General features: G+C 41.9%; 2 pseudogenes; both read left to right on the top strand.

The window, feature by feature from the left end:
- The first annotated feature begins 1,341 nt into the window (after positions 1 to 1,341).
- Positions 1,342 to 2,182, top strand: LOC138425763 (T-complex protein 1 subunit beta pseudogene; annotated as a pseudogene).
- Positions 2,071 to 3,199, top strand: LOC138425729 (T-complex protein 1 subunit beta pseudogene; annotated as a pseudogene).
- The last annotated feature ends 13,564 nt before the right edge of the window (positions 3,200 to 16,763 follow it).

Below are 16,763 nucleotides of genomic sequence, written 5' to 3'. Positions count from 1 at the left end.
ACTTACTCCTTGGAAGGAAAATTATGACCAACCTAGACACCATATTCGCAGAAGGCAATGGCACCCCACTCCAGTACTCTTGCCTGGAAAATCCCATGGACAGGGGAGTCTGGTGGGCTGCAGTCCATGGGGTCGCTGGGAGTCGGACACGACTGAGTGGCTTCACTTTCACTTTTCACCTTCACGCATTGGAGAGGAAATGGCAACCCACTCCAGTGTTCTTGCCTGGAGAATCCCAGGGACGGGGGAGCCTGGTGGGCTGCCGTCTATGGGGTCACACAGAATCGGACATGACTGAAATGACTTAGCAGCAGCAGCAGCAGACAGTATATTAAAAAGCAGAGACATTATTTTATCAACAAAGGCCCATCTAGTCAAGGCTATGGTTTTTCCAGTGGTCATGTATGGATGTGAGAGTTGGACTATAAAGAAAGCTGAGCACCGAAGAATTGATGCTTTTGAACTGTGGTGTTGGAGAAGACTCTTGAGAGTCCCTTGGACTGCAAGGAGATCCAACCAGTCCGTCCTAAAGGAGATCAGTCCTGGGTGTTCTCTGGAAGGACTGATGTTGAAGCTGAAACTCCAATCCTTTGGCCACCTGATTCAAAGAGCTAACTCACTTGAAAAGACCCTGATGCCGGGAAAAATTGAGGGCAGGAGGAGAAGGGGATGACAGAGGATGAGAAGGTTGGATAGCATCACCGACTCAATGGACATGGATTTGAGTGGACCCCAGGAGTTGGTGATGGACAGGGAGGCCTGGCATGCTGCAGTTCATGGGGTTGCAAAGAGTCAGACGTGACTGAATTGACTTGTCTTGACTTCTTTCAAGCTGAAATGTCATCTGAGAGCTTCATATAGACTAGCACACTTAAACTTACTCTTTTCTCCTCCATCCTGACTTATTTCTTCATGACACGTCTGCATCTCTATTCCTGCCCTGCAAATATGTTCATCAGTACCATTTTTCTACCATATACACAATATATGGTATTTGTTTTTCTCTTTCTGACTTTGTTCTGTGTGACAGACTCTAGGTTCATCCACCTCACTACAACTGACTCTATTTCATTCCTTTTTATGGCTGAATAATATTCCATTGTATATTGTATATACAACTTCTTTTTCTAATGTGTACTGTATATACAACTTTATTCAAGAATACCATTTCTTAGGTAAAGTGAAGTATGAATTCTGAAGATGATAAGTGAAAAAAAGCAAATTGCAAAGAGATACATAACAATATTAAATCACTACATACCATTTTAAAACAGACTTTGTCCCCTCCGGTCACGGGCGCGAGCTGTGAGGGGATAGCGTGTGTGCGAACTCCTCGGAACCATGGCGTCCCTTTCCCTTGCACCTGTTAATATCTTCAAGGCTGGAGCTGATGAAGAGAGAGCAGAGACAGCTCGCCTGTCTTCTTTTATTGGTGCCATTGCTATTGGAGACTTGGTAAAGAGCACGTTGGGACCCAAGGGCATGGACAAAATTCTGTTAAGCAGTGGACGAGATGCATCTCTTATGGTAACCAATGATGGTGCAACTATTTTAAAAAACATTGGTGTGGACAACCCAGCTGCTAAAGTTTTAGTTGATATGTCAAGGGTTCAAGATGATGAAGTTGGTGATGGCACTACGTCTGTTACTGTTCTCGCAGCAGAATTGCTAAGGGAAGCAGAATCCTTAATTGCAAAAAAGATACATCCACAGACCATTATTGTGGGTTGGAGAGAAGCCACAAAGGCAGCAAGACAGGCTCTATTGAATTCTGCAGTGGACCATGGTTCCGATGAAGTTAAGTTCCGTCAAGATTTAATGAACATTGCAGGAACAACACTATCCTCAAAACTTCTTACTCATCATAAAGACCACTTTACTAAGTTAGCTGTGGAAGCTGTTCTCAGACTAAAAGGCTCTGGTAACCTGGAGGCAATTCATGTCATCAAAAAGCTAGGAGGAAGTCTGGCAGATTCCTATTTAGATGAAGGCTTTCTGTTGGATTAAAAAATTGGTGTAAATCAACCGAAACGAATTGAAAATGCTAAAGTCCTTATTGCAAATACTGGTATGGATACAGACAAAATTAAGATATTTGGTTCCCAGGTGAGAGTTGATTCTACAGCAAAGGTTGCTGAAATAGAACACGCAGAAAAGGAAAAAATGAAGGAGAAAGTTGAACGTATTCTTAAGCATGGGATAAATTGCTTTATTAATAGGCAACTAATTTATAATTACCCTGAACAACTCTTTGGTGCTGCTGGTGTTATGGCTATTGAGCATGCAGATTTTGCAGGCGTGGAACGCCTCACTCTTGTTACAGGTGGTGAAATTGCCTCTACCTTTGACCATCCAGAACTAGTGAAGCTTGGAAGTTGCAAGCTTATTGAGGAAGTCATGATTGGAGAAGACAAACTCATTCACTTTTCCGGGGTAGCCCTTGGTGAGGCTTGCACCATTGTTCTGCGTGGTGCCACTCAGCAAATTTTAGATGAAGCAGAAAGATCTTTGCATGATGCTCTTTGTGTTCTTGCCCAAACTGTGAAAGATTCTAGAACAGTTTATGGAGGAGGCTGTTCTGAGATGCTGATGGCTCATGCCGTGACACAGCTTGCCAGTAGAACACCAGGCAAAGAAGCTGTTGCAATGGAGTCTTACGCTAAAGCACTGAGAATGTTGCCAACTATCAGAGCTGACAATGCGGGCTATGACAGTACAGACCTGGTGGCACAGCTCCGAGCCGCCCATAGTGAAGGCAAAACAACTGCTGGACTGGATATGAAGGAAGGTACCATTGGAGATATGTCAATACTGGGTATAACAGAAAGTTTCCAAGTGAAGCGACAAGTTCTTTTAAGTGCAGCTGAAGCAGCAGAGGTGATTCTGCGTGTGGACAACATCATCAAGGCAGCACCAAGGAAGCGTGTCCCTGATCACCACCCCTGTTAAGCATTCCCGTATGCTGTTGAGCTCTGGACCAGTTCATAGTAAAGTTGTGTTTGAAAGACTTTGACTTCCTGAAAGAAGAATATAGAATTGAAGTTTATCTGTGGCTGTTATGTCCTTAGATTTGGACATTTAACTGACCTTCTATTTTAACATGGGTCTAATTTATTTGCTGTTTCATTTTCTATAAAATTCAGTTGATTTAAGAGTTCATTCCTCATACTGTGCATCAAAATAAAAATTTGAACAATTACTTAGTTCTTAAAAAATAAAAATAAAATAAAACAGACTTTGTGTGAGTGAATCATGTATACATACATGTCTGATAAAAGTATAGAGATATGTTGGGGAGGATATACATCAACTCCCGGAAAGTAATACCTCTGGAGAGGGATAGAAGGGAATGAATGATAAGGTTTCAGCACATTTGTGAAGGTTTTCTTTTAATAGGATTAGATTAATCATGATAAATTTAACATTTGTTGTATTTGAGTGACCTACTGACCCCTCCCAAATTCTTCCTTCTGTTCAGATGGCTCTCTGAGCTTTATATGTCATATGCCTACCTTTCTGCTGCACTTTTCTCTTGAATTTTTCCCAGGCATTTTATTTTTGTTTACATTTTTATTATGGCAGTTTTCAACTATACACAAAAGTAGTGGTGTTGAAGAAGACTCTTGAGAGTCCCTTGGACTGAAAGAGATCCAACCAGTCCATCCTAAAGGAAATCAGTCCTGAATATTCGTTGAAAGGACTGATGCTTCTGGTCCCATCACTTTATGGGAAATAGAAGGGGAAAAAGTAGAAACAGTGTCAGACTTTATTTTGGGGGGCTCCAAAATCACTGCAGATAGTGACTGCAGCCATGAAATTAAAAGACACTTACTCCTTAGAAGGAAAGTTATGACTAACCTAGATAGCATGTTGAAAAGCAGAGACATTACTTTGCCAACAAAGGTCCGTCTAGTCAAGGCTATCGTTTTTCTAGTAGTCATGTATGGATGTGAGAGTTGGACTGTGAAGAAAGCTGAGCACCAAAGAATTGATGCTTTTGAACTGTGGTGTTGGAGAAGACTCTTGAGAGTCCCTTGGACTGCAAGGAGATGCAACCAGTCCATTCTAAAGGAGATCAGTCCTGGGTGTTCTTTGGAAGGAATGAGGCTAAAGCTGAAACTCCAGTACTTTGGCCACCTCATGCGAAGAGATGACTCACTGGAAAAGACTCTGCTGCTGGGAGGGATTGGGGGCAGGAGGAGAAGGGGACGACAAAGGATGAGATGGCTGGATGGCATCAGTGACTCGATGGACATGAGTCTGAGTGAACTCCGGGAGATAGTGATGGACAGGAAGGCCTGGCGTGCTGCGATTCATGGGGTCACAAAGAGTCGGACACAACTGAGCGACTGAACTGAACTGAACTAATGGTAAGGACTCGATTCTACCTCCTGTGAGTGTTAAACCCATCCACTTCTCTCCCAGTCCCAGTGCGGTATTGCCATTCCAGTTTCAGACCATCGGATGTCTTATGCCCAGATTACTTCAGTGACATTCTTTCTTGTCTTTCTTCCCTTGGGCTTGTTTTTTCTCCAATCTATTCTCCTCACTGAAGTGTTTCAACTTTTTTTGCTCTTCAACAGTATTATTGAAAACATTTAAAATATGTACACTGACATATGCATATTTATTAACCACATATATTTAGTGGTATACAGGGACATAATTCAGCTATTGATTGCTTCTTGTCTTCCTCTTATCCTCTCCCCCTCTGTCTCATTTTGGGTAGTGGAATATGTGGGGAGAGAAGCAGAAAGCTAAGAAGCTGAGGTGAGTGGGTTCCTGTGTCCTTGAGACCTTGGTTTCCTAACCCCAGCATCTCAGGTCAATTGACAACAGGACACCTACCAATGTCCTGAAAGTTTCAGCCAGCCTGTGTATACCATTATTCTATAATAATTATAGAATTGTCACCACTGCGATTAAACTTCCCTGTTGGCTCAGACAATAAAGAATCTGTCTGCCAGTGCAGGAGATGCTGGTTCGATCCCTGGGTCAGGAAGATCCAGGAGAAGTGAATAGCAACCCACTCCAGTATTCTTGCCTGGATAATCCCATGGACAGAGGACCCTAGCGGGCTACAGTCCCTGGGGTCGCAGAGTCTGACACGGCTGAGCAACTAACACTTTCAAATGATTAAACTAGAGTGAGAAATGACCACCAGGTGGCACAAGAACCTAAATGAGACCAAGATGAACTTGTTCTGTCAGATGCCCAAATTCCTGGCTGCTTACCTCAGCAAGTTCCATTGAAATGCAGTGGACTTTTTGTTTTAAATTCAGTTTTCTCAGGATTTTACTGTATATACTAAAATAGAAATCTTAAAGAAACGAGCTTAAAGAATATAAGCATTTTTACAAGTTCCTTTCTACAGCTGAATGGACTTCAATACACAGATTCACATTTCAAATTATTTTTAATAACTTTCATTTCTTAAAAAATTTTAAAGTTATTTCTTTTTTTACTACTTAGTAATTTTCATTTTTGATGGTTTTTAAAACTTTTCTCCTAGGTGATGCCAAAACTGTTTGGAATTGTTCTACACAGCAGACAGACAGTATCTTTCCAAAACCTGAATGTGATTATGCCATTCCTGTGCTTCAGTAGCTTGACCATGTGTTGAATATTGTCAGTTTAGTGGCTAAGAAGGGGCACATGTCTGCTGGTTTTCACTGGATAAAGCCTCAAGTAACAGACCAGCGCAACCACAAGTCAACATTCTGAAACTTAATAACGCAGAACAAGTGATTCTGTACAGCCAAGCTGCATTAATGAATTAGTTTAATTCTATTAAATCCATTCAAGAGAAACATTGAAAAGGTGCATTATCAAAAAAACACCTTGTTCTCATAAAGGAACTTAAAATATTGAAGAAACTTAAACGTAAACTATTTGTCTTCCTGTCCATGTGTACATCTACTAAAGCTGTATTACAGGAATAGGACTCCACTGTATTTGGAGATAATTCAGAAATGACATGGAGAACTTTTGTATGTGTCCAAGAGATTTCTATCTCAGTAATGAATTATTGGCATTTACATTGCTAAGGTCTGAAGTATGACCCTAAGATTATATCAGATGTGTTCAAATGGTAAGGATTATGTGCATTTGCAACCATTATTTTGTGTGTGTGCTCAGGCATATTCGACTCTTTGCAACCCTATGGACTGTAGCCCACCAGGTTACTCTGTCCATAGGATTTACCAGGCAGTGAAAGGTCAGGGCAAGGTCGGGCGTGTTGAGTGCATTTTGGGGAGCACTGTCTACCACAAGGACACTGGAGCTGACAAATGCTGTTTGGAATCCTGTCACTGGCAGGATTAGCACTAGGACTCAGCCCTGCCCACTGGCATTTGACAGTCTCATCTACCAGCAGGCGTGCTGCCTTAATACTCCCTGAGCACACAGCCACCCTAACTCAGCCCCACACACCAGGGGGTCCTGGACCTGGCCCTGAACACCAGTGCATCAGCATTAGCCTTAGGGCCTCACAGCCAGAGATGCTGGGATCTGCTTCCATCCACCAATGGGCTGGCATTAGCCCAGAGACTGGCCTCAGCCACCAGTAGGTAGACACCAGCCCTAAGACCCCTGAGTCCCCAGCTCCACCCACTAGTAGGCCGAAACACCAGCTCAGGGACCCCAGGCTCTGCAACCAGAGACCCTAGGGTACAGCTCTATCCACTAGTGGGCTGGTACTAGCCCCAGGAAGTTGCCTTACTCACCAGTGGGTGGATGCTAGTCCCAGGACTGCCACAGCCCTGCAGCTTGCTGAACCAGGACGCAGCCCACCCATCAGCAGGCCTGCACCAGTCCTAAGACCCCCTGGGTCCTAGTCTAGCTGACCAGCAGACCAACACCAGCCCTAGGACACCCTTCCCCCACCCTGGCCCCTGGCCTTGCCCACCAGCAGATGGATGACAGATCTGAGACAAATTAGACCCCTCACCCAGATGCCCTGGGATTGAGTCACACTCACCAGTGTGCCAACATTAGCTTTGGGACACCTTATATCAGGAACTGGCCACACCCACCGGCAGGCCAATACTAGATCCTGCAACCACAGCCCTGCAATCATGCACCCCAGATCCTGACCCCACCTACCAGGGGCCAGTACTAGTCTCCAGACCCACCAGGGCCCCACAGCCAGCAGCATCTACACAAAGCAGGACCTGGCAACTAACCAGATCAGGGACAAGCCATGCCTACAAGACTACCCACAGTAGTCAGCATGTCCCAAAGAAGGTATAGGGCAAATGGGGAGCACTCCTAGTATATAGGTCTGGTGACCAGAGGGCAGTGTGCTGTTGGGACTCATAGGACATCTACAAGAAGCCACTTCTCCAAGGTCAGGAAACATAACCAACCTACCAGATACATACAAATAAAGGCAAAAAATTAGGCTAACAGAAGCAATAAGGGAATATGTTCTAAATGAAGAAAGAAGACAAAGCCCCAGAAAAAGAACTAAGTGGAGAGAGGCAATCTACCTGATAGTTCAAGATAATGATTATAAAGATGTTCAGAAAACTAGGGAGAAGATTGGGTGAGCAGAGTGAGACGTGAGAAGTTTTTAACAAAGAGAAAATATAAAGAAGAAACAGATGAAGAATAATTGAAATGAAAAGTACACTAGAAGGGATCAAAGTAGATGGTATAGAGGAACGGATCAGCAAGCTGGAAGACAGAGTAGTGGAAATGCTGAAACTGAACAGGGAAAAGAAGAAAAAGAAGAAATGAAAACAATTTAAGAGGTCTCTGAGACAACATTAATCATACTAACATTTCTATAAAGATCCCAGAAGAAGAGAGAAAGGAACAGAATACATCCTTGAACACATAATAGCTGAAAACTTCCCTAACATGGGAAAGGAAACAAGACAATCAAGTTCAAGAAGCACAGAGAGTCCCAAACAGGATCAATCCAAAAGAGACCACACCAAGACATGCTGTAATTAAAATGACAAAAATTAAAGGAAATATTGGAAGCAGTAAGAGAAAAGCCACAAATTATGGGCAAGGAAACTCCCATCAGTCTATCAGCTGACTTCTCAGCAGAAACTCTGCAGGCCAGAATGGAGTGGTGTGATTATTTAAAAAGATAAAAGGGGGAACCTACAATCAAGAATTTTCAAGCCAGGCAGAGCTGCTTGCCTGCCAGCTTGCATCTCTTACAAGCGTCCTATGTTAATACATCTATTTCTTGCCTATTACTTGGCCTCTCACTAAAGTCCTTCTGTGCTGAGACACAAGTCCAGACACCAGGCAAGACTCCAGCCTCCATGACCTTTCCTGAGTTCCAAAGGGCTGATCAACAGCTGCTAATCGAGGGAGGAGTGGCCAAGAAACCACTTGACGCAAGATTACAGGGACCAGAGAAGCACATCGAGCTTAGAGGACCAACCACCCAAGAGGTGGGGGGGAATTAGACGAAGGGGGCCAAAAGTTACCAGCTTCCAGTTACAAGAAAGTACTTGGGATGCAATGTGCATGTATGTGTTTGTGCTCAGTTGCTCAGTCGTGTCCAACTCCTAGTGACCCCATGGACTGTAGCCCTCCAGGCTCACCTGTCCGGGAGTCTCCAGGAAAGGATGCTGGAGTGGGTTACCATTCCTCCTCCAGGGAATTTTGCTGACCCAGGGATCGAACCTGGGTCTCCTACATCTCCTGCATTGGCAGGCGGGTTCTTTACCACTGAGCCACCGGGGAAGCCCCAATAAGACATAAATATATAAATACACAGAGTGGGTTGCCATTTCCTACTCCAGAGGATCTTCCCAACTCAGGGATCAAACGTTCATCCCTTATGTCTCCTGCATTGGCAGGCAGGTTCTTTACCACTAGCGCCACCTGGGAAGCCCAAAGATATATTATTTTATAATATATAACTTATTTATATATATATGTTACTTTATATATTACAAAATAATATGAAAAATTAAAAGTATTCGGCATCCCCAGAGATTATGATTTGATTGATTTGGAGTAAGACATATATATATATATATATACATATACACATACATATTTATGTATATATATAAATGCATTTGTCTCCTTGCCAACAAGTTCAAGCATCTACTCATATGCCTATTAATCATTTGGATTTCTTTTTCTGTTAGTTACTTACTTAGGACTTTATCAGTTTTATTTTGGTTGCATCTTCTTATTGATTTATAGGAGCATTTTAATATATTATGGACATTAACTCTTTTCTGACAGATACTCTGAAAATACTTTTTCTTTGTCAGTTGCTTGTCATACAGAAATTTTATTTTTTATTGTATCAAATCTGTCCATAATTTTCCTAATGTCTTCTGAGTTTTGAGTATTGCTTAGGAAGATAAGAGCTTCCCTGGTGGTGGTGGCTTATTTGCTAAATCGTGTCCTACTCTTGCGAACCTATGGACCGTAGCCTGCCAGGCTCCTCTGTCCATAGGATTCTCCAGGCAAGGATATTGGAGTGGGTTGCCATTTCCTTCCCCAGGGGATCTTCCCAACCCAGGAATCAAATCCGGGTCTCCTGCATTGCAGGCAGATTATTTACTAACTGAGCTACTAGGGAAGCTGGCGGTTTTAAGTAAAGAATCTGCCTGCAATGCAGGAGACACAGAAGACTTGGGTTTGATCCCTGGGTCAAGAAGGACCATGTATTTGTTGTCATGCCCTGGAGGAGGGCATGGCAACCTGCTCCAGTATTCTTGCCTGGAGAATACCATGGACAGAGGAGCCTTGTGGTCTACAGTCCATACAGTCGCAGAGAGTTGGACAGGACTGAAGCAACTTAGCACACACGCAGGAAGATTAACCCCAAGGTTAAAAGTGTTCATTTATAGTTTATACCAAGATCTTTGTATCTGAGTTTCCTAGTAGTCATTTATTTATTGATCATTTTTGAGTAATACAACATGTTTCCCATATGGACCATGTATTTGTTGGGATCGAAGTCCCTTTTGCTAGTTTAAGAATAAAGAGGTTTGTTACAAGATGTAGATAATATACAGAATTGTTGGGAGAAACGAGCTTCATCATGAGAATTTAAGAACTCCCCAAATTATCTGTAAAAGTGGTTGTGAACTCTGAAAAGGATCAGGAAGCTGCCCAAAGAGGATCACACCTTCCCTCTCTTCTCATACAATTCAATTTTCAACCAAAAGGTCTTACATGACTTGAAAGTGAAAGTGTTAGTCACTCAGTCATGTCTGACTCTTTGTGATCCCATGGACGGTTTTTATTTCTCTGAAAAGGCTGCCAGCCTTGGTCTATGAAATTCTCCAGGCAAGAATATTGGAGTAAGCAGCCATTCCCTTCTCTGGGGGATCTTCCTGATCCAGGGATCGAACCCAGGTCTCCTGCATTGCAGACAGATTCTTTACTGTCCGAGCCACCAGAGAAGTCCACAATGACTTGATGAAGCCTTACATGACTTGATGAAACCTAAATCATATCTGGAACCATACCGATAAGTAAATTTGTGTCTTTAGAGTTTGGCTCTCCAAACTTCTTGAAGGCATTCAGAAAAGTAGCTGGGACAATCCACAGTGTCAGTTAGTATATTATTGACTAGTCTCTCACTTTCCCTTTTTTTTTTTTTAATTTCACTTATTTAGTTTTGACTGTGTTAGGTCTTTGTTGCAGCACATGGGCTTTCTCTAGTTGCAAAGAGCAGGGGCTACTTTCTAGTTCTGGTGCAAGGGCTATTCATTGGGGTGGGTTCTCTTGTTTCAGAGCAGGGTGTGTGGGCTTCAGTGGTTGCAGCATGTATGCTCAATAGTGTGGTACACAGGCTTAGTTGTCCTAAGGCATATGGAATCTTCCTGGACCAGGGATCGAACCTGTGTCCCCTGCATCGGCAGGTGGATTCCCAACCACTGGACCAACAGGGAAGTCCACTTCCCCATTATTCTATGTATCATCGTCTGCATAAACACATAATAGATGAAAAAGTATTTGGAAACAGTCTGTCACACCCACAGCTGTTTTCCTTTCCTATTTCTCACCTGTTTAAATTCATGTTGCACATTAGTTTATTTTTTTCAACTAAGAATGTGGAAGGTGTGGAGGATAGAGGATGTAGTAAACAGTCCCAGATCACCCTCCCATGCCCTCAAGTGATTTCCCCTCAGTGTCTGTTAGGCTGACTTAGTCCTGGAAAAATTCCTTAGCTGGTTCTTCCAGTTCCTACCTGCTCATCTACATCTATTCTAAAATGGGTTCATCTATTTCATTCTTTATCTCAGTCACCAAAGTTTTAAATTCCCAACTATCTAATCAAAATTTTTGTACTGGAAATATATTATTATTCTTTGAAGGTATTAATAATATTTTTCAAATGTTATCTTCTGATTATTGCCTAGCTCTGTTTTCGCTAATATTATTTGTAGAGATGGTGCTTCTCACAGTCATTTATCCTCAAATGTGTGATATATAGTTATCTGTTCAATTTTGTATTTTATTTATTTTTGTTGAAGTATTGTTGATTTAACAATTCTGTATTTTAGAATTTCTCTCTCTCTTTTTTTTTTTTTGGATCTTAGTTCCCTGACCAGAGATTAGACGTGCACCCCCTTTGGTGGAAGCATGGAGTCTTAAACACTGGACTGCCCGTAAAGGCCTCATTTTACCTTTTTATTCACTGTAGCCATCCTCAGGGCTTCCCAGAGGGCTCAGTGGTAAAGAATCCACCTGCCAATGCAGGAGATGCAGGGGATTCGGGTTCGATCCCTGGGCTGGGAAGATCCCTTGGCAACCCACTCCAGTATTCTTACCTGGGAATTCCCATGGAAAGAGGAACCTGGTGGGCTTACAGTTCATGAGTCACAAAGAGTTAGACACAACTTAGTCACTGAGCATGCACATAGCCATCCTCTGCCAATCTGGGGTAAAGAACAGTACTCAAGAGGTAAGGATGTGTTGGTAGCTCACCTTCCAGGTGTGGAAGACTCTGTTCTTATTCCCGGAACTCTGTAGCTAATTGGATCACAGTTTAGACCCCACTGAGGAGTAGAAAGGTGTTGGTTAACCTGGCTGCTCTAAACCTCTCAGGGCCCTCTTCCCATTTCTTGATCTGTTAGCTGGCCTTGTACACCTTCCCCTCAACTGGTCCATCCTTTGCCTTAGCCTCCTCTTCTGCATGATTTGAGCTGAACTCTCCTTCCATTTTCTTTCTCTGAGATATGGTCTTTCTGTATTCTGGGTTTTTTTTTTAATTAATTAATTTATTTTTGGCTGTGCTGGGTCTTCACCACTGCACAGGCTTTTTCTCTAATTTCAGTGAGTGGGGCCTCCTCTCTAGCTGCAGTGCACTGGTTTCTCATTCCGGTGGCCTCTCTTGTTGCGGAGCACGGACTCGGGGCATGAAGGCTTTAGTAGCTGTGGCATGTGGACTTCAGAAGTTGTGGCTCCTGTGCTCTAGAGCACAGACTCAATATTTGTGGTGCGTGGACTTAGTTGCTTGTGACATGTGGGACTTTCCCAGCCCAGGGATCAAATCTGTGTCTCCTGCGTTGGTAGGTGGATTCTTTACCACTGAGCCACCAGGAAAGCCCTGTATTCTGTTTTCTCAACATTCCTGATTTGTTGATGGCAGTTTTTCTTGTTTTCCTAGGATGTTTTTTTAAACTTCTTAAAGGTATCTTCTCTATCATTTCTTGAAATTTTATGTGGTAGGTAGGGTATAGGTGCATGTGTTTGGTTGGCTATTTTGATCCAATTTCTGTTAAATAGTGTATCTATGTGTGTGTGTGAGAGAGAGAGAGAGAGATTTTGCATTATTTACTATTTCATTTCTCCGATTATTCTTTTCTTCTCCAAATGACATAAAAAAATAAAGCTAGAGTTACACTGAATCTTAGGCTTTTTCACCTGTATTATTATTCTTTATTCTGAAAAAAAGAATAAGATCAGATAAAAATTTTCCTATTGTACCTCTTGGTATTAGCCAATGTCATTCTAAATGCTCCCAATTTAGGGGAGCATTTTGCAAGGGGGCATGGGTTTGATGGTTGGGGAATGATCTCACATGCTGCATAGTGTGGCCAAATGTTTTTAAATTTTAAATAAAAAAAATAAAAATGTTCCTGCTGCTGCTGCTGCAAAGTCGCTTCAGTCGTGTCCGACTCTGTGCGACCCCATAGATGGCAGCTCACCAGGCTCGCCCGTCCCTGGGATTCTCCAGGCAAGAACACTGGAGTGGGTTGCCATTTCCTTCTCCAATGCATGAAAGTGGAAAGTGAAAAGTGAAAGTAAAGTCGCTCAGTCGTGTCCGACTCCCAGCGACCCCATAGACTGCGGCCTACCAGACTCCTCTATCCATGGGATTTTCCAGGCAAGAGTACTGGAGTAGGGTGCCATTGCCTTCTCTGAAAAATGCTCCTACTTTTCCTGAAATAGGAGGTAAATTGGTAGGAACTGACACCAGGATTAGGATCAGGGGATGGGTAGCAATTGGTGCCGTTATAAGCCTTTTAGAAACCACCAGACTCTGGGGAACTAACACTAACCACATTCACAGAAACTCACTTTATAACCCCAAATACCTGGTTGGTTTTTGTTTTTTTTTTGAGTATGGGATATACTTGCCTGGTGGTTCAGTCAGTAAACAGTCTGTCTGCAGTGTCGGAGACCCAGGTTCCGTCCCTGGGTTGTGAAGATCCCCTGGAGAAGGAAATGGCTACCCACTCCAATATTCTTGCCTGGAAAATTCCATGGACAGAGGAGCTTGGTGGGTTGGACTTGACTGAGTAACTAAGACTTTCCTTCACTTTTCTTTCTTTCATGGGATATGTTGTAAATTTGCAGGGACTTGTGATAACACAAATTTGGAGTTGGATTTGAGTTGGAATCCTAGCCCACCACTCATTCATTCTCTCTCTGTTTTTAATATTTCTGAATCTTCACCTTTGTCCTTTGTTGTTGGTCAGTTGCTAAATCTTGTCCAACTCTTTGGGACCCCATGAACTGCAGCTTGCCAGGCTTTCCTGTCCTTCCCTATCTCCCTGAGTTTGCTCAAACTCATGTCCATTGAGTCGATGATGCCATCCAACTGTGTCATACTTTGTCGCCCCCTTCTCCTCCTGCGCTCAATCTTTCCCAGCATCAGGGTCTTCTCCAGTGAGTTAGCTCTTTGCATTAGGTGGCCAAAGTATTGGAACTTATGTATTATTCTTATTAATATTATTATAGTACTAATATTTTTATAAGCTGTAGAAGAGCCAGAAAATAATCCCTATTTATTGAAGTTGGTGATTTTATTTTTGTTAACCTACAGGTGGAGCATATAATTGGGCATAAATTCATGTGATTAAACAAAGGTTTAAAATGTTTAAAACAAATGTTTAAAATTGGGACTATTCTGGAAAAACAGGAACATAAGGTTATGATAACTAGAGTGTATACTTTTAAGTATATACTTCTGGCACAACCAGAATACTTGTGCCCACCAAATACAACATCTTTTCTCTATGACTTCTTCCTACCTGATGGCATTATTTCCATTGCTTTCAAACTATTACTCTTTCAATTAACAGTGGGATCTTCTTATCAAATAAATTCTCAGAGTATACCTGGATATGGAACTAATAATGCTCTGGTTAGATTGGGATCCTTAACTCAGAGTTCTGTTTATTTATCATTTCCATGACACCCCAGGCTCCTGGAAACACAATCTGGAGAACTTATTTCTCACTGGTGGATATGTAATCAGTTTAGCAGGTAACAGTTTTCTTTATCATTATTATGCATTGGTGTGCATTTCTAATTATGTCCTTTGTTCACTGTTTTATTTTTGCAAGATACTTTGGGAAAATATTTTTTCAGCAATGCATTTACAAGTCACATTTGGGAGTTGGTTACTTTTGGAGGTGGGTTTTTTCAGATATTTTATATTGATTATGTTTAGCTTCTTCAACAGACAGTGATTTTTTGTTGGTTTTTGCCTTCTCCAAAAATCAGGTTACACCATATTTAGAGTTTGCACTTCCTCAAGACCTCATCTTGGTCAATATCCCCACTAAATAAAGAATTCAAAGGAATCTTTGATTAAATTTTCTTTACCTTTATTGGAAAATATATAAAATGAATGTCATAAAGTGTAGAATTTAGTTTTTTTTCTATTACAACATCATGATTTATTAAAGCACAGCATTCTGTACAACAAAGGGCCTTAACAGTTGTCTATTCTCAGCCAAACTTCTCTATAAGTTAGTTTCTCTTAATAAAAAACATGTTATACTTTAAATTAGTAATTCAACTGATGAGGAAGTTACCATAATACCTATTTTAACACTGAACAAATCTAACCACCTATTGGACATTAATGTAAAATCCTGACATAGAATTCGATTTAAAACTTCTCAAAATAAATTCCTTAAAGCAGGTTCCCTGTGAAAATATGTAAGAACGAAAGCTAGCATAATAGCAGGTGCAGTCTTTACATTTTATTAACCATAGAAGATACTTTTTTAAAGAGTCTAATAGAGACATTAACTGTGCAAAAGCTGATGAGATTTCCAGTCTTAAATATAAGCACCAACACAGAAAGGATATTGTGTCAGTTCAGTTCAGTTCAGTCGCTCAGTCGTGTCCAACTCTTTGTGATCCCATGCATTGCAGTATGCCAGGCCTCCCTGTCCATTACCAACTCCAGAGTAGACCCAAACTCATGTCCATTGAGTTGGTGATGCCATCCAGCCATCTCATCCTCTGTTGTCCCCTTCTCCTCCTGCCCCCAATCCCTCCCAGCATCAGAGTCTTTTCCAATGAGTCAACCCTTCACTTGAGGTGGCCAAAGTACTGGAGTTTCCGCTTTAGCATCAGTCCTTCCAATGAACCCCCAGGACTGATCTCCTTTAGAATGGACTGGTTGGATCTCCTTGCAGTCCAAGGGACTCTCAAGAGTCTTCTCCAACACCACAGTTCAAAAGCATCAATTCTTCAGTGCTCAGCTTTCTTCACAGTCCAACTTTCATATCCATACATGACTACTGGAAAAACCATAGCCTTGACTAGATGGGCCTTTGTTGGCAAAGTAATGTCTCTGCTTTTGAATATGCTATCTAGGTTGGTCATAACTTTCCTTCCAAGGAGTAAGCGTCTTTTAATTTCATGGCTGCAATCACCATCTGCAGTGATTTTGGAGCCCCCCAAAATAAAGGCTGATGCTGTTTCCACTGTTTCCCCATCTATTTCCCATGAAGTGATAGGACCAGATGCCATGATCTTAGTTTTCTGAATGGTAAGCTTTAAGCCAACTTTTTCACTCTCCTCTTTCACTTTCAGCAAGAGGCTTTTTAGTTCCTCTTCACTTTCTGCCATAAGGGTGGTGTCATCTGCATATCTAAAAGTCCATTAATTCTACACTTAAGAGGATCATTTCTTTATGTAAGCACAATCTCATTTATGAATTACACATGATATGTAGTTTAGGATCCATCTACATTATGCTTGTAACTGCATGCTGCTGCTGCTAAGTCACTTCAGTCATGTCCGACTCTGTGCGACTCCATGGATTGCAGCCTACCAGGCTCCTCCGTCCATGGGATTTTCCAGGCAAGAGTACTGGAGTGGGTTGCCATTGTCTTCTCCTTATAATTTAGTTTTGACAGTTGTACATTTCTGTGAAATTTCCATTGTAATCAATAAAAGCTTTCTTTTCCATCATCCCCAAAAGATTATTACTGCCTCTTGATAGCCCATTCCTTCCTTCACTCCTTGCTCCAGGCAATTACTAGTTTGCTTTTTGTCAATTTAGGTTATTTTGAACT

Source organism: Ovis canadensis, chromosome 1 (genome assembly GCF_042477335.2).
Source record: "Ovis canadensis isolate MfBH-ARS-UI-01 breed Bighorn chromosome 1, ARS-UI_OviCan_v2, whole genome shotgun sequence".
In the NCBI taxonomy this organism is placed as follows: Eukaryota; Metazoa; Chordata; class Mammalia; order Artiodactyla; family Bovidae; genus Ovis; species Ovis canadensis.
The sequence above is the reverse complement of the archived record's forward strand: the minus strand, read 5'-3'. Positions and strand labels throughout refer to the sequence as shown.